Source organism: Phalangium opilio, unplaced genomic scaffold, assembly GCF_054372755.1.
Source record: "Phalangium opilio isolate 3A_F unplaced genomic scaffold, DU_Popi_V2 ptg000246l_1, whole genome shotgun sequence".
In the NCBI taxonomy this organism is placed as follows: Eukaryota; Metazoa; Arthropoda; class Arachnida; order Opiliones; family Phalangiidae; genus Phalangium; species Phalangium opilio.
In genome coordinates this window covers 2,588,279-2,608,518 of record NW_028324225.1, presented here as the reverse complement: position 1 = coordinate 2,608,518, position 20,240 = coordinate 2,588,279, and positions in this window count along the sequence as shown.

The window sequence follows — 20,240 nt, the reverse complement described above, 5'->3', positions numbered from 1 at the left end:
ATAACTATTGATATAAGTTTCCCAGAATCGCGTTTGGCGGGAACTCGCGGATGAATACACTTCTCTCGTTTTAGTTGGCTTTAGGACTGTGTGGTGGGGTGGGCAAGAAATTTTGCCTCTCTCTGATTGGATGAATTCAAATTTTGTGCGGCAAGCCGTGTTTTTTATGGAAACGGACGCCTTAAACTAGCTTCTTCCCCCTATTTCTTACATTCTGTTGACGTTCTCCATGTACTTTGATCTCGAGAAATTGTTGGAAACAGCGAAAACCACAAGGTTGTTCTCTATTGACGGTGATATGTAGTATTTGTTGGCAAATTTCATTTTCTCGCTCATCGCTCCGTTTTCCAAGAGCAAAAGTTGAATGATCAATGTAGAAATGACCATGAATTTCCTGCCACGTCCTTTGACTCCCGCGATGTTCGCAAACTCTTCTCCCACAACTGCGCTCTCTACAGTGAGCATGGAAGTTAAAGGAATCCCTTGCAATAGTTTTCCATATTTTTTCATATTCGATTTCGCCTTGATAAGAAAGTTATCGTAACAGGAAGTTATATCTAGTTTATTAGGGAGATGATATAAATTCGCGCCACATTTCCAGCTTTATCTCCAGGCCAAACGTATAGAAGGTCCGGAGTTAATCCCCGCCTCTAAATTATAACCAGCATCTTATTGGTACTTGAAAACTCACGTCAGTGCGACGCGAATGACGAAAATTACGTATTTTCCAACTGAGGAGAGGCAAAATAGCCCGGCCTCCTTTTACGTCCCCACTTGTATTTTGAAAGGGGGACTGGGACTATGGCGTCCGAACACTTAGGCATCTTATACCTTCTCCCTAATAAACTAGATATCACTTCTTGATCATAATTTTGATTTCCTAAATAACTATCACATTGTTCAACAACTGAAAGAAAGCTGTAACCAGATGCGGAAGTCCATAATCCCCTCCCTCGAAGTACTGAGATTTAACTGTTGATGTTTGTCTAGGAATTTAATGTATTTGTTCATCAACACTTACCTTTCTTCACAAGGAAGTGAATTCGTCGGATCCTTCCCAGAACCAGACATTTTTAAAATCCAGTTGAAGGAGCTGGTCGATGGTGTTCACGGTTTCGTAGATCTTCTCGGTGAAGTCCGATTTTAGGTTGCCTGATATTTCGAAGTAAATGAAAGTTGTCGCTATGAACCAGGACATAGCAACTATACGCCATGGGCTCGATTTCTCAATGGTCTTTAATGCTGTAGTATCAATTGTTTTAATAATAAACCCCTTTTTTTAATCAAAATTATCTCACGTTCATAGAAAAACAGTAGAAAGTTTTTCCATAGCATTTCAACTACACTAAAGATGAGCATTCGCCGGTTTAGTTTTCTGCCGGTGGTCAAAGCCAAAATAATTGACACCGCCAATAGACTGATCATCCAAACTAAGGCGAACTGCATTTTAGAGTGAGAGTCATGAGACATTGTATGAGTAATTAGAATTGGTAATGGTACACTTTTTATAGACCATTGAATGAATGAATGGTTTATTTGTTTTCTTACACAAAGATCCCTTTTATAACAGGGAGGAGCCATTGAAGATGGCTCGCAAGCATGACGTAACATTAAACAATATATATGATATGTACAAGACTGATATTTGTGAAAGTTATGGTATTTACAATGTTAGCAAAACAAGGTACAGCGCGCACGTAGTCTATTAATATTGTTATTATTAAAAAAATAGTTCATGGATTGGACTTTTAAAATTAATTCAACCGGATTCGACCCCAGAGGTTCAGGAGAGTTTTGGTGGTGTTTATTTGGGTCCCGTTAGTAAACCCAAGTAGTGTCGATATGTCCGCCAAGTCAGTAGTATATTGAGCTCTGATTTGATCGAACTCGGGGCATACCTGCAGAATATGAGGCACATCTTCGCACGCAGCACGACAAAGTGGACAGATGGGGTCCCCTCCAAATATTTCGGACAATCGCAAGGCAGTCGGGAGAGAACCCGTTCGGGCTTGGAAGAGCAGAGCGCTGCCCCACTCGTTACTGTAGATTGATTCCATTTTTGGAGAGGTTTTGGCATACATTGATAAGCTCCCATGTTTTCGAAGTTCGTTCCGCCATAAATCTTCACTTGCCTCCGCAACGGAGCCATCAACCGCCGCATACCACTCCCTAAGCGTTGTCAATGCGGCCCGTGGGCGACGCGAACCAAAAGTGCCATCAAGTTTGCTTAACCTGGTCATCCATCGGGTACGGAGGCCAGAGTACCGAACGTAGTCGTATATCTTTTTAGTAATACGCTCTGGATTTTGAAAACGCAAACGACCCAAGTAGCGAAGCTTACTTTTCGCTTCACGCGAAGCGAAGGACGACCACGCGAGTTCGCCCGTAATCGCCGCTTTTGCAGTCAGGAAATTGCCTCCAACCGCTGCTTTACCCGCCGCGAATTACGCTTGATCAAATTTTTGCATAGTGGACTTTTCAAGGACCAAAGCTTCGTTGGCGTATGTCAAGGTCGGGACTGCGACTGATTTCCAGAGGATTCTGGTAACACGGTATTTGTCGTACGAGTTAAATCCCTTATGTTTTACCGCACCTAGCAACCGACCAGCCTTCTGTTTCATCGCATGCTCGTGTGGGCCAAGATATCTAGCACTCATATTTAACTTTACTCCCAGGTAAACCACTTCGTCAACCACTTGGACCTCTCCACCTTGAATGGTGAAAGCCGAAATGGGTACCAAATCACCCAGCTGATTTTTCGCTACCATGCATTTTTCTGGACTAAAATTTAGACCCACATCCGCGGCGAATTCTCCACACTCCTTCAGACACTGTAGTTCTACATCCGTTTCCGCCGCCAAAAAGATGTCATCGGCGAAGAACAGGCCTGGTAGCGTGAAGTTCAAATGGGAGTACACTCTGTGTATAAAGCGTAAGCCAAGGGAAGAGGCAAGGAGTTTGCGGGCCAGCGGTTCGAGAAACAGTGCGAATAGAAGGGGTGACATTGGACAGCCCTGTTTTAGACCCACTTCGCTAGGAATAAAATCAGTGAAGACGTCGCCCAGGTAGTAGCGGTAGGTTGTAGTCCGATAAAGCTCCTGTAGGTGTTGGACGAAACGTGTGGGCACACCGAGTTGGGTCAAGGATTCCCAGAGTTTAAGACGATTGACGCTATCGTATGCCCGTTTTAAATCTAAGAAGGCGACGAATAAGCTCATTTTTCAAGATGGCTTGTTTCGATCGATTGGGTGAGTGTGAAGAGATTGTCGGCACCCCGTCTATCTCTGCGAAATCCGTTTTGCAGTTCCGACAACATGTCATTCGTTGCAACACACCTTTCCAACCGACTCTTGAGAACTGACATATAGAGCTTTGAGACGCATTGCGACAGCGCTATTGGACGATAGGATAGAGGGTCCTTCGGGTCTTTGGAGCCCCCTTTGAAAATCATTCGAATCTCTGTTTGCGCCCACGCCTCAGGTACTTCCCCCGATTCTAGTATGACGTTAAATATATAGCAAAGCGCTGTTACGGCCGTTTCGGGGAGATGCCATATAAGCTTATTAGTAATATCATCGGCGCCTGCTGCTTTTCCGGACGGTAGGTTCTTAACAGCAGCCTGTAGTTCAGGGAAGGTGATTTTTTCGAGCCAATCCAGAGGATTTTCCATCATAGGCGATTTGGGGTTCTCTAACACGAGATTGGAGTGAGCTATTCATTAATTACTTGCAGAGAAACCAACACACAGGGACCGGAGGTCCGCCCTCTTAGGGCCTTTTCAGACAACACAAAATTTTGATTCATTTAGATGAGTCAACTTGAGTTGAGTAAACTAGTTTGGGGCCAACTTTTGCTCACTCAGCTTTTTGACCCATCTTGTTGAGCCAAAAGTTGTATCGTATGAAAAGGCCTTTAAGTTACTTCCCTGGTTCCAAGGGGCAACGCCAAACGGAGTTCACCCGAATTCACTACACGCGGCGCGATCTCTCTCTCTCGCTGCCTCTGGCGGCGCTTATTGGCGCCAGAGAAATAACCTCTCTGTAGTGTTTGCTTCTCTTCAAATAATTAATGCAATGATCTATTGGACATGATTTATTTTTGCTTAATTTTAAACCATTTGAACTCCGGGAATTTATTGTTATTATAGCGGATATTTACCTGTCCTTCCAAGCTGAGAAAGGACAGTGATGGTTGTTTTGTCATTTCCGGTACTGACGAGACAATGACGGTGGCCACCGAGTCATAGGCACCCGTCATTCTTGCCCTCATTTGAGGAGAAACGAAATTCTCAGCTTGAGTAGGAAAAAGGAGCGCGTCCATCGGCTATACCGAATATAAATGAAATCAATATTTTTTCAAATTATCCTTCATTGACGAGCGTTTTTTCTGTCCCGGTTCATGACACTCTAATATTCATGCCCCGAGTTTTACCGTTCCGAGTGACGATGACGTCAAGGAGAGGTATTACACTGGACGTGTCTGTGTGTGTGTGTGTGTCCGTTGTTACACCCACGTGACCGCGTTCGCAGTTTCCAAATCGGAGCAAACGTGTTCGCCATTTCCGAACTGCTTTCACAGTCACGGAAATGGCTACTTGAGTTCTCACACCACCATCTTCTGGTCTTCGTCCATCCCACATGGACATCAGTCTATACATACTGGCTTCTAACCACCACCATCTTCTGGTCATTGTCCATCCCACATGGACACCAGTCTGTACACACTGGCTTCTAACACCACAATCTTCTGGTCTTTGTTTTGGTCCATCCCACATGGACACCAGTCTGTACTTACTGGCTTCTAACACCACCATCTTCAGGTCATTGTCCTTCCCACATGGACACCAGTCTGCACACCTGGCTTCTACACCACCATCTTCTGGTCTTTGTTTTTGTCCATCCCACATAGACACCAGTCTGCAAACCTGGCTTCTACTCCATCGTCATCGTTGGGTTTAAGACATTCGCGGCGATCAGCTAGGGTTACGAGAAACGTCTAGCCTCCCTAGGGTGGGTTGTCCACGATAGGTTTTCGCAATTGCGGTTGTTCTTGCTTTTAGCTGTAGCTCGACACCATTGTATACTACCTATTTGAGTAAGGCGAAGCAACCGGCGTATGCTTCAGTTCAAACGCCAATATTAGTCAAGTCTCTAAAGAATGTTTCATTGTTCTTTTTTAAAACGATGTAACTTTCAATAAGGCGAATAACTAACGAAGAAAATATTAAATATTAATTATATTTATTTTAATACTTAAGATAATCTTGTTTGTCAATTCAAAATTAATACGGAAAGAGTTAAAAAGCAGTCTATGTTTTTGTCTGTGTGTGTCCGTCCGTTGTTACAGTAGTGCGCTGTGTTAGAAGTTCGTTTTGTTTTGATGTGTAAATTAATCCTACAGAACCATAATATTCCCTTTATCCTTAATATAAAGTGAATATGTGGAAATATTTTTCGTAATTATGTTGTATTTAGTACTTTTGTAGCTCTAAAGCTCTGTTTCATTTTGATATCCCAAGAATATTTTTTATATTATTATTTGAAATGGATGTTTATATATTACTTAAGCTATACTACATCTGTTTATAGCATAATCCTTTCGTTATTGATAACACGAAGAACGCTACCATTTCGATCATATGATATTTTATTTGTCAATAGGCCTAGTGAACCAAAAAGTAAACGCTTGGGTTTGATTTTCGTTTCTGTAATGCAGAGATTAACGGTTCAGAGTGAGCCGAAAGTTAAATACACTTTTAAATAATTAGGCTTAGATCATATAATCATGGTGGAAATCTGGGCCGCGTTCAGCAGAGCCCAGCGCTGTTAGCAGTGTCCTACATAACAAGATTTTGTTTTTGAATTTTGACGTCACGGTGCTTAGCGCTGAGCTAGCGCGGTCTTCAAAGAAAATAGTCGGCTCTTTGGATAACGTGACGTAAAACGCATAGTTCTCAGCTTGGCGAAAAAACAATGGAGGAATTAATAAAAATAGCTCTATGGGACTATATCTATTTAATTGGCGTGAAACCAGTTGGTCACGCGAGAATTTTAAGAGATAGGTTAATTTCTAATTTTAATTATAAAAAGTTGTTATCTATCTCTATAAATATGTTATCATACAATTTTTGTTAAGCCTTGGTACCTTGCACGCTTTATTGCGCTAGCGTCAATTATAAAACGCCCATGACCGGAGAAAAGCTATGACGGCAGAGCTCACCGGTAAACATTTCCAAAATCCGCTGTCTTTTTTGGTGAGCTCTGCTGAACGCAGCCCAGACCAGTGAAAGGTCTGATCGTAATCGGATAATAGCTTCGTGTTTTCATGCTTTTTATGGTACGCATTTACTTTCAGTGTGTGTAGCCACAAATAAGCTTTGGTGTTATGTAACGTTAACAGTCATGTTGACAAACTAAGAAAATCGAGGTGAAACGAGAGGATAGTGATTATATGGCAACGCTGTTGTGAATATGGCTTTGAACATAGAGGGCATACAGTTGAGGAGTTGAAAATTGGGCCTTTACAAACACGTAAAGGTAATATCCCTCCAAAGTTTTATCTCTTCATTTCCCGTTTTTCCCACATCGGGTGATTTTAATGTGTACAATTATATCATTATTGGATGTAAAATGTCGTCTGATTTACAGTATATTTGCTATGCTTTGTATACTGCTTTAATATTTCATAAATTTTAACTTAAGAAACATTTCCATATCTGGGTAAATAAGTTTGTAAGTAGTCGTCTTGCCTCGGAGAGGTAATATTTTGGTTTTCCCAACTTGTTTGTCATCTAAACCGTCTCGCGAATACGGTCTCATGAACGTTGGTAGTAGTTGAAAGGCCTCGTCGCCCACAAGTACATGTGGTACTTTGATAGCCGATCCTGGTAATTTCATTATTTCTGGTAAACCCACTCTGCCATTTTGCAAGGACTCTCCAAAAGTGGAAGCCTTGAAGACCCCACCATCAGATGTTGACCCATAGGCGCCAATGTCAATAGTTAAAAACATATAATGGGCATCAACGACAGCCATAAGCACAATTGAGTTGAAGCCCTGAATGACATATTTTTAAAAATCATTAACATATTTCATTTGGAAATTGAATTTACCTCTCTACTTAGTCTACTACCGCACATAGCATACACTGTAAAAAATAATGGTTTACTTCTATTCCATTAATGGATATATCACTTTTGTCAGAAAACCAAACCCTATCCGGTTTGGTTTTGAACCCTTATGGGCATATGTAATGGATCGGTACAGCACCAATATCATTCCTATCATGGATGTTATTTAAACCATCATTATACCCATCATGGATGTTATTTAAACCATCATTATTCCCATCATGGATGTTTCTTAATCCGTTATTATTCCCACCATGGATGTTATTTAACCCGTTATTATCCCCACCATGGATGTTATTTAAAACGTTATTATTCCCATCATAGATATTCTTTTAACCGTTTTAATGCCTATCATGGATGATATTTTAACCGTTATTATTCCCATCGTGGATATTTTTAAACCGTTATTATTCCCATCATGGATGTTTTTTAAACCGTTTTTATTCCCATAATCGATGATATTTTATCCGTTATTATTCCCATCATGGATATTTTTTAAACCGTTATTATTCCCATAATCGATGATATTTTAACCGTTATTATTCCCAAAATCGATGATATTTTAACCGTTATTATTCTCATCATGGATGATATTTTAACCGTTATTATTCCCATCATGGGTGATAATTATACCCTTTATGATGAAAGCTACATTAACATCTCGATTGCCGTGTAAACACCATCTTCTCGTTTCACCCCAACTATATTCATAGTAGCTAGAAACCGATTTCGACCGGACCTTTCAATAATCTGATGGCCACCACAAAGCTTTATTTTAGTTTGAAATCTAAACCCGATTATTTAAATGTATATTTGACTTCCGGCTCACGCTGAACCGTTGATGTCTCTTCATTACAGAGACGAATAACAAAACCCATATTTTAATACACCTCGGGCCTCAATTGTCTACTCTTTGAGTCTCTAGGCTAGGCCGGGAGTCGTGGCGTACTCCTGTAATCCAGCCTCTTGGAAGCTAGAATGGTTGAGTTTACCGACAAAGTATAAGCCTTCGCGTTCTTTTTGTATTATCTAAAGCAAGGATTATTCTATATACAGACGTAGTATAGTTTAAGTAATATATAAACAGCCATTTCAAATAACAATATTTAAGAATATCCTTGGAATATCAAAATGAAACAGAGCCTTAAAACTACCTTACTACTAAAGGAATCGAAATTACGAAAATATTTCCATATAGTCACTTTATATTACGAAAAAAGGAAATATTAAAGTTTTGTAAGATTTCTTTACACAAGCGAACTGCTAACGCGGTGCATTAGTATAGCAACGGACAGACACACACAAACACATATACTTCGGTTTAACTCTTTCTGTATTAATTTTGAGTTGATAAACCAGATTATCTTAAATTCTAAAATAAATATAATTAATATTATATATTTTCTTCGTTAATTATTCACCTTGTTGAGCGTTACATCGTTTTAAAAATATAATTAGACATTGTTGAGAGACTTGACTAATATTGACGTTTGAAATGAAGGATACGCCTGCTGTTTTGCGATACTCAAATCGGTATTATATAAATGTTTCAAATCTCAGGTATAAAAACAGCGCAATTGCGTGAACCTTTGGTGGAAGCCCCACCACTGTGAGGCTAGACGGTTGTCGTAACCCTAGCTGATCACAGCGTATGTCTTAACCTTAACGATGACGATTGAGATAGAAGCCAGTACGTATAGACTGGCGTCCATGTGGGATGGACAAAATACTGGATGATGGTGGTGTTTAGAAGCCAGTAAGTACGGACTGGTGTCCACGTTGGATGGACAAAAGACCGGATGATCGTATAGAAGCCAGTAAGTACGGACTGGTGTCCACGTTGGATGGACAAAAGACCGGATGATCGTCGTGTATAGAAGCCAGTAAGTACGGACTGGTGTCCACGTTGGATGGACAAAAGACCGGATGATCGTCGTGTATAGAAGCCAGTAAGTACAGACTGGTGTCCGTGTGGGATGGACAAAAACCAGAAGTTGGTAGTGTTAGACAGACAATGGAGTAATAGCCAGTGTAAGAGGAATACAATTTTACAAATTTCCGGGAACTGTATTTGCGGTTTGGAAATTGAGAACACATTTGCTCCGATTTGCAAACTGAGAACGCGGTCCCCTGGGGTGTAGCAACAGACACACACGTCGAAATTAGGACTCTCCGTGACATAATTCACTCGGATAGGTAATACAAGCTGGGAAACCAAAATAAACCTCTCCGAACCGAGACGAATTTACTTTCTAAACACAGGTCCAACAGCCAATGAGAAAAACCGGAAATACATAGTTCAAATTGGCGAAATATTGCCAAGGTCTTTAGCAAAGGCTTAAGCGTTTAACAATTTCCTTTGTATCATCAATAATTCTAATGAGGACCAAAAATGTATCACTGAAGGGTGTATTTAACTTTCCGCTCACTCTGAACTAGGGATGTCAACTTCCCAGAAAAAAACCGGTTTTCGGTTAACCGGTTAATTTTTATGGCCGGTTTAACCGATTCAAAAAACTGGACAAAAAACCGGTTTTTATCCGGTCGTTTCTGATAAATGTTGAAAAATGCGATACTCCAACGTAAACTCAAAGACCAAATATTAGTACCGAGTAGTTAGTACCAATAGGAGTTAAGTAATGCCGTTTTCCATTAACATTCTCGAATAGGCCAATGAATAATTACTCGATAGATGGAGTAATTTTCTTGGAGTGAGAACGAAAATTCCATTAAAATTGCATTATACGCATCTACGTCTCCTTTGATATTGCACCATGGTGGTAGATTGTTAGCAGCCAACCGAAGCTAAGTAACATTAAGTGACGAAAATGGAAAACTTTTAATTCTGTGAATTAAAAAAAACCGATTCGGTTTTCGATTTTCATTTTAAAAAGCCGGTTAAAACCGAAGAATTAAAAAACCGGAAAAAACCGGTGCTCCGGGATTGAAAAAACCGGTTTTCGGTTAAACCGGGCGGTTTTTGACATCCCTACTCTGAACCGTTAACACCTCCTATAAGAGGAGGCGAAAAAGGCCATTTCTAGCTTAAATCTATGGTATCTTATTTCATAGACCCAATCGCTTCATCACTTATAGAGACGAAGTATTAAAATCCACATTATGTAGCGTAATTAAAAGTTGCGTTTACACTATATATAAATGTAGTAAAGCTGAAATAAAAAGTAAACACCAAGTTTGAAATGTTAATATAAAAGATGTTCTTGGAATATTGAGATGAAACAGAGCTTTATAGCTACACAACTACTAAAGGAATCGTAATGCCGAAAAATATTTAAAATATTTCCATTTAATATTCTGCAAAAAGGAAATGTTATCGTTTTGTAAGAGATCTTATCATCCTACTCGCTTTATGTTAACTTTGATATACGTGTAGTGTTTCGATTCGGATGCAATCTTCATTACTCGTTCTATATAAACTCTCACTGGTGTCAGTACATAGAAATAAGTTTATCTTAAATAATTAATTAAATATAAGTGATATTAATTATTTTAATCGCCAGTAAATAACTTTAAAAATAGTTAAATCGTTTAAAATAAAGTTGTTCCTATTATCTTTCGAAACTTTGCTAATATTGACGTTTAAAGTGAAGGGTACCCCTCTTGCCCGCTTTCTTCAATTTTTGGGGTATATATACGATTCGTTTCCATTATTATAATAGATAAAAACGCATTTGCGTGAACCGATGGTGGAAGCCCTGCCATTGGGAGGCTAGACGTTTCTCGCAACGCTAGCCGATCGCCGCGTATATCTTGAAACCAAACGATGACGATGGAGAAGAAGCCGGAATGGACAAAGACCTGAAGATGGTGGTTTATAGAAGCTGGTGTCAATGTGGGATTGACGAAGAACAGAAGATGGTGGTGATTACGAGTCAGCAAGTACAGGCTAGTGTCCATGTGGGATGGACAAAGACTAGCAGATTGTGGTCCTTAGAAGCCAGTTACTAAAGACTGGTGTTGGCAGATGAGTGGCCAAATTTTCGTCAACCGCGAACGCGTTCCGGAAATCGGGTATTTGTTTGCTCCGATACGCAAACTGCGAACGCGGTCACGTGGAGTGTGACAGACACTTACACAGACAGACACACCGACACGTCCAGTGTAATACCTCTCCGTGACGTCATCGTCACTCGGAGAGGTAAAAAAATAAATTGTTTCATTAAAAGTTGGGAAACAAAAATAAACGTCTCCGAGTTAAGACGAGGGCGTACTCTTTCAAACAAAAATTTACTTTCTAAACACATGTCCATTAGCCAATTAGAAAAACCGGAAATACATAGTTCAAATTTGGCGAGTTATTGCCAAGGGCATTTGTAAAGGTTAAAGCGTATAATCATTTTCTATGTATCCTCAATTCTAATACGAACCTAATATCTATCACTTAAATGTGGATTTAACTTTCGGCTCACTCTGAACCGTAAAGATCTCCTAAAAGAGGACACGAAACAAGGTCAATTTTCGTTTTTATCTAAGGTATACTATTTCATAGACCCGATCGTTTCAACACTGGGAAATTGAAGTAATAACATACACATTATCTATTGAAGTTACCATTTACGTTTACACTATATATAAATGTAGTAAAGCTGATTTAAAAATTAAACACCAAATTTGAAATGTTAATATCAAAAGATGTTCTTGAATATTGACATGAAACAGAGTTTTATACCTACACAACTACTAAAAGAATCGTAATGCCGAAAAATATTTAAAATATTTCCATTCAATATTCTGCAAAAAGAAAATGTTACCGTTTTGTAAGAGATCTTTTCATCCTACTCGCTTCATATTAACATGATATTAAATTTGATATGCGTGTAGTGTTTCGATTCAGATGCCATCTTTATTACTCGTGCTATATAAACTCTCACTTGTATCATTCCAAAGAAAGGGGTTTTTCTTAAATAATTAAATAAATGTAACTGATATTAAATATTTTAATCGTCAGTATTTTACGTTAATTATAGTTAAGTCGGTTTAAGAAACTTAATTCCTACAATAATTTTAAACATAGCTTTCTTTAACGTTATACTTCTAGCGAACACCTTTATCAGAACTTTTGTAAATTTAGGGTATATAAGGCTATTGATTCACACCAAGGGATAAGAAAATGCGCAATTGCGTGAACTTTTGGTGGAAGCCCTGCCATTGGGAGGCGAGACGTTTATCTTAACCCTAGACCCTCGCCGCGTACATTTTAAGCCTAACGACGACGTTGGAGTAGAAGCCAATGTTGCAGATTGGTGTCTATGTGGTATAGACGAAAGACCAGTAGATGGTGGTGTTAGAAGACAATAAGAACAGATTATTGTGTTTGTGGTTTACACGAAAGGTGAGTGCACAGTGTTGTTGTTAGAAGCCATTAAATAGCGGTTGGCATTGGGTGAAACAATGGCGGCTAGACAGTAGATGAAAGTGTAACGGATAGTTAATGATTGGCGTTAAATTAGATAGATAAAGGAAGGAAGTAAAATTTTCTGAATTTCTGTATACTGCGAACTCGGTCCGGAAATTGCGAACACGTTAGCTCCGATTTGCCAACTGCGAACGCGGTGACAGACAGACAGAGACACAGATAGACAGACACATCCAGTGTAATACCTCTCCGTGACGTCATCGTCACTCGGAGAAGAAAAAACTATGGCTGTGTCAACTGTTTAAATTTAAACTAATGTGCCAACGTTTCAATTTTATGCTTGTTATGGAATAGAGTAAAAATTGTTAACTATTTTTAAACCAAATTTTAACCATATACCCTAATTTTCCATTATCAAACCTAATATGGAATATAGAAAAATGTTTAACTATGATTATACCATATTTTAACCATATATCCTGACTTTCCATTACCAAACCCTATATGGAATAGAGAAAAAATGGTTAAATATTTTAAAACCAAATTCGAACCATATATCCAACTTTCCATTATCAAACCATATATGGAATGGTCAAAAGTTTTTAACATAAACCATTTCTTAACCATATTTTAACCACTTATCCTAACATGCCATTATCAAAACATATATGGAATAGTTCAACATTTAAGATAAACCATTCATACACCAATGGTTTGCCAATCAAAGTAAACCATAATCACACCATTGTCTAGCTAAATTAAAACCATTAATGGTGCAGCGGGAGAGGATATACCCTTTTTATACCATTCATGAACCATTATTTTCATCAGTGTATATTGGAAAGAGCATTTTAAATTTTAATTGTTACAAGTTAATAATTGAAAGGTTAATACTTTTAAAATTTGCAGTATTAAAGGAGCAACGGTTGTATTAGCTAGTATTCCTCGTATAGTAATTTGGCGTATCCCATTCCCTTAATCAAGCGTCGATATTTTCATTATTAAATCTTTGTTTTGCCCACAGTGTCGAAAGAATATTTGAGACAAGTCTGCTTTCCACACATTTGTTTAATGCTAAGTTTAAAGCTCAGAATTACCTGCACGAGCTTGACAGTTTGATATTGGACGAACCCATGGACTTAAACTTTCTCTGTTCCGTGTTTCGAGTCTTTGTTTTTGGAAACACTTTGGCTGCATTGGCTTTCATCTTTGAAGTGGTACTGTATGTAGTGAAATTTTGCCCGACCGATCTAAAATAGGTACATAAACATTTAAGTCTTATTTAAACTTACAATGGGAATAAATACAGCAATTTCTTTTTCAACTACAGGGTCATAAGAAATTTTACGTAAAATCGTCCTTATCAATCTTTGAAAGATTTTTATGATCTTCAAGATGGACTCACATTTATCTAAATGATATTCAGCTTTGATAGAATTAAAGAAATTGCGTACAACTATCGAAATTTATGGTAACGTAAGCCCATTAATTTTCGACAACATAATGCCGCTCCTAAATTTCGGGCTGCAACTAGCGCAACCAAGCAATTTTTTACAATTTAATATAGCGTAAAATGTTACATCTCTTCATTTTAAACCACTATAACGTATAATTTGACCTATTATGTAATATTGTTTTCGTACCATCGCGAAAAAGGAATTTTATAATCGTTATTTGCAAACGAATAAGTGATCCTGATGAATAGTTGTTAGTGCTGTTTACTTTTCTATGGCATTAAAGGAATGGACAATATCCTTTCAGTAATATTTATTTTGTTCAACCGTCAAAAGATTGTCTTACTTGACATAAGATACAGAATTTTCAGCCATCGCGCTTATTACGTACACTTTAGCTGCTCATTTTTATGATGCATACGTAATACATGAATGTAATGTAGTTTTTTGAATAATCAAAATATTTCTAACAGTAAAAAATTAATATTGAAATGTCACCTTAAAATAAATTTTGCAGCTGAGTTTTCCTTGCAAAGTATGCTCGGTCATTATCACCGTCTAAAACTAAATTCTTTTACTCTTAGTAACACGAATGAATTCATGATAAAATTCTATATTAGAAGAGGTACTTTTAATTATTATAGAACATCAAGATGTTTTCACCTACGATGGCATAGGACTCATTTTTGCAAAATTTACATCCAATTTTTTTATCCGTTCACAATAAGCAATTTATTGAAATAAAAAGCTCATGAATGCTTTGTTCAAATAATCTATATCTATATCAGAAGTAATAGAAGGGACTAGAAGTATCTAAGCTAACCAAATTCTTCACTTGGCGAAAGTGAATATTCTTGATAACACACCAACGGTTTGCCCTTCGGTAGTGGTTTCTGAATTCTCCCTCCAAAACGTGAGACGTTCACGGCGGGAGACGGTCGAACTAGATTCAAGCACCCGCGTTCTTGTTCCACGGTTTTAGGTTGAGGGGCAGGGGGTAGGAATTTTTTTTTCGGAACTCGACCAATTTTTTTCTCTCTAGTGTAGGCGCAAAGGAAGCGGCATAAAATCCTCAAATTTGTTCACTCGTGCCAGGATCTACTACAAATGCTAGAGCTCTTTACTTCTAGTCCCTTATTTTACTTCTGTCTATATAAATATAAGTCCTGGCTGAGTGACTGACTGACAGGATGACTGATAGTCAACGCTCAGCCCAAACCACTTGCCCTAGAAGGCTGAAAATTTGCAAGAACGTTACTCATAAGTATAGTAGGCGGGTACTAAGAAAGATTTTTCCAATACGCCGCCATCTTAAAAAATGCCGCTCAGAAATGAAAATGATCTTCTCTATGCAACAGTGTTCGCGCGTTTCAACCGATTTCACAAATTTAGTACATGGTTTCCTTTAACCTATAGACGGGCTGAATGGTCTTTCGGGTTAGATTTCTTGCCATCTTTTTAAATGGCGGCCAGAAATTTAAAACCCTTCTTTGTGGAAAAATGTCCGCGTGAATAGTAATAAAAACTATCCTGACGGGCTGACGGGCAACGCCGAGTGCCTTCGCTCCTAGGGTGCTACAAAAATATTAGTCATCAGTAAAATCTACCTATTGTTTGTATCATTTTGATGGAAGTTCTTATTACACGCGAGCGACGCCGTGCGGGTAGCAGCTAGTGTTATATAAGAATAAAATGTCGCCCTTTCCATAATTTTTAGTGTTTCCTATTTGACGTAAAAGCCAGTTTTACGTCTATACTCAACAGTTTATACTCTGGTGGTCTTCAGCTATAGTAAACGATCCCGTACGTTTAACCATGAATCTTTTTAAGCACATTTAGTTAATCTCACTAAGTATTAAATCAATTTTCAAATTATTCATGTCCATTCTTAAATTCTTAATGTATTTTTTTCAAAATTATTGATATTGTAACTTGTATTGTAATCAAAGTCGGTACTGTGGCATTACTACTGTGAAGAAGGTCAGTTAAAAACTATTAGCATAATCGTCGCAGTTGCTTGATACGATGTTGCTAAGAACTGTTCATATTGTCTATTTGTCTCACTTATACCATACAGTATTGGTAAACTTATGGTTAAAAGTGTTTAACAGTTTCTGAAAATATTTATACAGCTTGTGCGACTTGAAATTGTTTCTTTTAATGATGCGAAGAAATATTGAAACACTCATTTAAAATATGAAAATACAAGTAGGATGTCAAAACAAACCAAGTAATGAAGCGTGGTAATAGTTCCTAAAAGGCCATTATCTTTTCCCTGAAGTTTGGTTTTAATATTTCCTTCTGCTAAGCTATTGTCACTTGGCTTAGGTTAACTCGTTGCCTACGTTAATCAAGGTCTGTTCGCGGCGCCGATTTTGATTTTTCGTTTGGCAATTTAAGTTTAAAAATTCTCTCACCTGAGAAACTATAAGCTGGACCTAAATAATTTGAAATGTTCTTTTTCACGCGCTTAGAATTTTAAATACTAATTTTCGCGTGCGTTTCGACCCAGCTATCAATGAAATCTCGCGGTAAAATATGGAGAAAATAAGAAGCCGCGTTTCGTAATAGTCGCCCCTTTCGAAACTTTCGCGCACAGGCCTTGATTATGGTTTTACGGTTGATAACGGTTTACTGCTAGCAATCTACCACCATCAGGGAGGAGAGAATTGAGAGGGAGTGTTTAAGTGAATAGGCGCGTTCGTTCGCTTTCCTGGCTAAAATCGTCTCTCTCTGGCGCTGACTCGGGGACTCATCGCGGTGTCCGCGCGCATGCGTCAAATTTAAAAACAGGCTTTGAACTAGAAGGGGAAGGTCGTGTTTGAATTTCTGCCATGGTTAACTATAAGAAGTGTTGTTTTTTAATTGTTCAAGTAACCCTAAGTATTTAACAAGACCCGACATGGTAAATATCGTTTTCAAACCATTTCCCAAACCAAAAACAAAGCTTGAAATTTATTGAAAGTGAATAGAAGCTAGTGGAAATCGGTCTTCCACAAGCTAATATCCATCTTTTACATTTTTCTATCTGGGTTTTTGGCTTTGGAAACGCGTGGAAGGATATTCCTTTCATATATTTTTAAGCGAATACATTGAATCATTCCTACAACCGTTACAAAAAAACAAATTTCGCATTTTTATTAAGCCTCGGTTTCCTCCCAACCAAAGAGAGTATAGGGGAGGAGTGGAAGCTCCCCCGCTCCACAAGGCTAAATTACAATGTTGCCCCTAAATTATACTAGTGGTACGAGGGAGTTTCCGGCTTAGTCGCGCCACCTACGATACTATTTAATGTCTCAAACGGAAATGCCTCGGTACTGCGCATTGAAGATGCGCGGTAGAAAAGAGCAACAAGATTTTCCCCTCTTTCCACTCCTCTCTATACTCTCTTTGTCCCAACAGACGTTGATTGTTGGTTGAACAGAGTAAGTGGGGCAGCAGTCAATGGAAGCGGAAGCTGGCGCTGGCGGCAGAGAGAATTTTTAAATTCTCTCTGCTGGCGGTAGTAAACGACGTCACTCGCACGTGCGCGTTAGCTAAAATTGAAGAACGGAGATAAAAATTCCTACCCCCCACTTTCTTTCCCATTTGCCACTGTATGACGGTTTTTTTAGCATTAGATCAACACTCCCTCTAACGTTCCTTACTCCCTGCCACCATGGAGACGTATCAAAGGAGACATAGATGCGTGTAATGAAATTTTAAAGGAAATTTTGTCCTCACTCCAAGAAAATTACTTTGAAAAACCGGTTTTCTTGCCCAGTTTTATGGAACGGTTAAACCGGCAATTTAAATTAATCGGTTAACCGAAAACCAGTTGTTTTCGGCAAGTTGGCATCCGTACGATACACAAAAGGCCGAGGCTTAGCAATCCTAAACGTCAGTAGCTCGCGGCCATCTTTCATGTTTTCAAGGTTTCGTCTAGTTTCGGAGGGAGGTGCAATATTCATACCACTTTTCATGGACAAATAAGGTCTAGATTTTTTTAGTAGAGGCGAAGCTACGAGTCTCTACTTTTTCTGCAATACACATCCGTGGTCTTAGCATAGGAACAAGAGAATGGAAAAATTTCATTCTACGCGGGAAATGCAATATATATTGTAGAATTCTATGTGTAATTAAAAAACTTTTAAACGTTCGGAAAAGGATATTCGTCTAATATAATCGAGTAATCTTTTGAAAAAATTGCCCTGCTATAGGTCTGTTTTGAAAACAATTAATCGTTTTAAATCGAATATACGTCTGGTTAAACCGAGTAATCGATTTTTCGAGTACTCGTTTGGTAAAAAACGAGTACTCGAACTAGATTTTTTGAGAAACGAGTAATATTCGTTTGACCGAGTACTCGATTCGGATTTCGAATAGGAGATTTACTATTCGATTCGTATTCGATTCGGTTTGAAAAACCACTATTCGCACAGCCCTATAAATTTGTGGCAGCTACATGTACTTAAGACCATTAACAACCCCCGGGACTGGCAACGCAATAAGATCCTCGTATTGAAGTTTCCACCTCTAGGAGTTACGGCTGTTTTCGCGACAACGGTGCCACCAAGCGGTAACGGATAGAAACTTATAGGGTGTATAGAACTTCCGGTTCCGGATATCGCTTAAAAAATAAATGAGATCGTCTTCTTCTAAATTCGGAGGCCGAGGCCGCAACGGTTTAATGTACAATTATGATAAAATAGCAAAATAATATATCGCTAAATTAGCTTGAAATCTGCATTATGGTAGTTTAAAAAATAAGAACACGTTAACATTTTCCATTCTCATCTTCTTCGTCGTGATCCGCCATTTTTAAATAGCAAAGAGAGGAACCTGTAAACCGGAAATTCGGTACCCCCTAAAAGTTTCCTCAATATACCGCAAGGGTCGCTAGGATCGCGCGTAACAGAAAACCACGAAAGGTAGAAAGCTTGCGTTGCGAGTCCCGAGGGTTGTTAATGGTCTTAGCATGTACAGACTGTTAAAAAAGTCTTTGCGCGTTGCAGTTTTCGCACATATTTTACTATAGTTCAAAAACTATACAAGCTAGCGCTCTGGAATAAAGTGCGTTATAAAAGTTTTTCATTCCTCTTTCATATTTTACCCGTTCCAAAGTTGTCCTTTGCATACTTATACCGGAAACCGGAAATGTCAAAATTATCAACTTTGGAAATATTGGATTCTCGAGGATATAAATGCGATTTTCGGATTCCTTGGGGACGATTCATATTTGAAACGTTTTCACCAAATTCAATTCCGATGAATAGGTCACGAGTAATCAGGCTTTATTCAAAATCTGGCAAACTTGGATCTTTGTTAGATGTAATGGCACCTTATGCGTATATATATGATTGGTCTTGTGGCGCAAATCTTTGAAACAAATCAGACGTTCATTAAAGGGATGGTGAAGCGGAAAATAAAGTAATTTTTTATTGATTTTTCCACAAGACAGTGAAACATCAAGGAAATAAAACCGAACGATTTTAAAACTACGATTAGTTTGAAATTTCATGAATAATTTTAAATAAAGACCTCCGACCAATCGCGTAGCGCCCTGCCTTTTTATCAACAATTTTCTCTTGGCACGCTCCGTGTTGAATAAATTTATCGCGAGACTTGAAAAAATTTGCACGATGTGACAATTGTGGCGCGAGACATGGAGTGTGCCACGAAAATACTGTTAACGAAAAGGCACGGCGTTACGGGATTGGTCGGAGTTCCTTTTTTGAAATTATTTTTAAAATCTTAACCTAATTTGAATATTAAAATCAATGGGAGGTATTTCCTAAATTTTTCATTATGCAGACTGGTCTTATAAGAACCGATAAAAATCACTTTAATTTCCACTTCCCCCTCCCTTTAGGAGAAAACTCGCGTCTTTTGAAGAGGAGAAGCGGTTTAAAAATTTTGTTATTTGGGCCATGATATCATAATATTTAGAACTCGTATTAATTACCTATAGGTCTTCAGCCCGATTCATTGCAGCCTAGAGAAAATCTCATTCATGATGGCATATGCGCTTCACGAGATCCCTACAAATAGACATATTCAACTATTCCATTAAGAAACAACTTCAGAGGAGATGGCTTCTATGCTAGGAAGGTTCGCTACGCGATTGAGCCTCGCTAAACGGAGCCTGGGGTTGCCTATAGCCTCCCGCGTATAGAGCAAATTCCAGGCCATTGAAAGATTTTATATTAGAGGTAGGAATAGGGAACAGAGTAATCTAGGCGAGCGTCAAAGTCGCGGACCCCCTTCCTCGGGACGATGGGATATGAAAGAAGAGGCGGGT